This window comes from Sciurus vulgaris, assembly GCF_902686455.1.
Source record: "Sciurus vulgaris genome assembly, chromosome: 4".
Classification (NCBI taxonomy): Eukaryota; Metazoa; Chordata; class Mammalia; order Rodentia; family Sciuridae; genus Sciurus; species Sciurus vulgaris.
In genome coordinates, this window is record NC_136464.1 from 94,715,327 (window position 1) to 94,717,013 (window position 1,687).

General features: G+C 38.2%; 1 pseudogene across 1 annotated transcript; it reads left to right on the forward strand.

Annotated features, from left to right (window-relative positions):
• Positions 1-428: 428 nt before the first annotated feature.
• Positions 429-956, forward strand: LOC306659190 (ATP synthase F(0) complex subunit C2, mitochondrial-like; annotated as a pseudogene). The gene has a single exon. The product of its transcript is annotated as an ATP synthase F(0) complex subunit C2, mitochondrial-like (transcript).
• The last annotated feature ends 731 nt before the right edge of the window (positions 957-1,687 follow it).

Consider the following 1,687-nt stretch of genomic DNA (forward strand, 5'->3'; position numbering starts at 1 on the left):
TGGCAAGGCACAACTAAGGCAACTGAAAATTCACCAGTCCTGGACAGATACCAGGCTTGTCTCTATTCCCCAATCCATAAACTTAATAAGCAGAAAAACATACAGAACATATGAAAAGATTCACTAGCTCAAAAGATCTGAACAAACAAAACATTTAAATAAGACTATAAAAAAAGCATACTGAAATATCTTTAGCTCATTTTTACAGAGACATTAGAACCCATATCCAATATAGAATATGTGTTCCTTTCAAGTTCCTACATTGTACATTGAAAAATTGATTGTAAGCAGCACAAGCAAGGAAACCTTAAGATATTTCCAAGAATGATATTATAGAAATCATATTCTCTCATGAGATTGCAATAAAATAGGAAATAAACATTTTAAAAGACAATGTTTAGAATACATTTTGGAGTTCTCTGTCTTTGCACTGGGAGCAGCTCTCTTGCCACAGCCCCTCACCCCCTGAAAATGTATGCCTGTTCCAAGTTCCTCTTCACCCATTCCTTGGTCAGGAGCACCTCTCAGCTGCTGAGCCAACCACTATCTGCAGTGGTGCTGAACCAACCAGAGACACTGACATATGAGAGCTTCAGCAGCTCGGCATCCCCACATCCTGTCCCTTGACCTCACTTATCCCTAGCTGTAGCTTCCAAACCCAGCCCTGTTTCAAGGGACATTGACATAGCTGCCAAGTTCATTGGGGCTGGGCTGCCAAAGTTGGGGTGACTGTCTCTGGGGCTGGGATTGAGACTGTATTTGGAAGCCTTATCATTGGTTATTCCAGGTACCCTTCCCTGAAGCAATAGCTCTTCTCCTATGCCATTTTGGACTTTGTCCTCTCAGAGGTCATGGGACCCTCTTGCCTGATGATGGCCTTTCTCATCCTCTTTCCCATGTGAAGGAGCAGTTTCTGCCTCTCATTCTTTCTCCAGTGTCTTTTCTGCCCTGTATGTCCCTTTTCCTATACCTCCTCAGTCAGTCTGGGGAGAGTGGTAGGCTCAGGGTTTGATAGAGGGAAGACAAATAAATACTGTATTAATAAGAAAAAAAAAAAGAACACATTTTGGAAACAAATTCACACAATGATAATTATGAAATGTTTGTAACTCAAAGGTAGTAAGGTATCACATACTAAAATTACAAAATTCAACAAAATTGGTATTAGAGGGAAATCTGTATTCTCAAATTCATTTGTCATCAACAGGATAAAAGGGAGAAAGGAGACAAGTGATGGTAGCATGAGCCAAAGAAAATATAAATACTATAATTAAAAATTCTTCAGAAACAAAAGATGTATGTATAAAAAGGATGATGTATAAAAATCCATGGGATATGTACCACACAGTATTTGGGAGAAAATTTATAGCCTGACGTATGTGCACACGTGCCTAAACATAAGAAATATAAAATTGTATAAGTTAAGCAAACAGAACGAATAAGAAATAAACTCATATAATTTTTTTTTTTGGGGGTGTGGTTTTTTTTTTGCCTTTTTTTTTTATTGTAAACAAATGGGATACATGTTATTTCTCTGTTTGTACATGGCGTAAAGGCATACCATTTGTGTAATCATAAATTTACATAGAGTAATGTTGTTTGATTCATTCTGTTATTTTTTCCCTTCCCCCCACACCTCCCACCCCTCTTTACCCTCTATACAGTACTTCCTTCCTCCATACTTGCC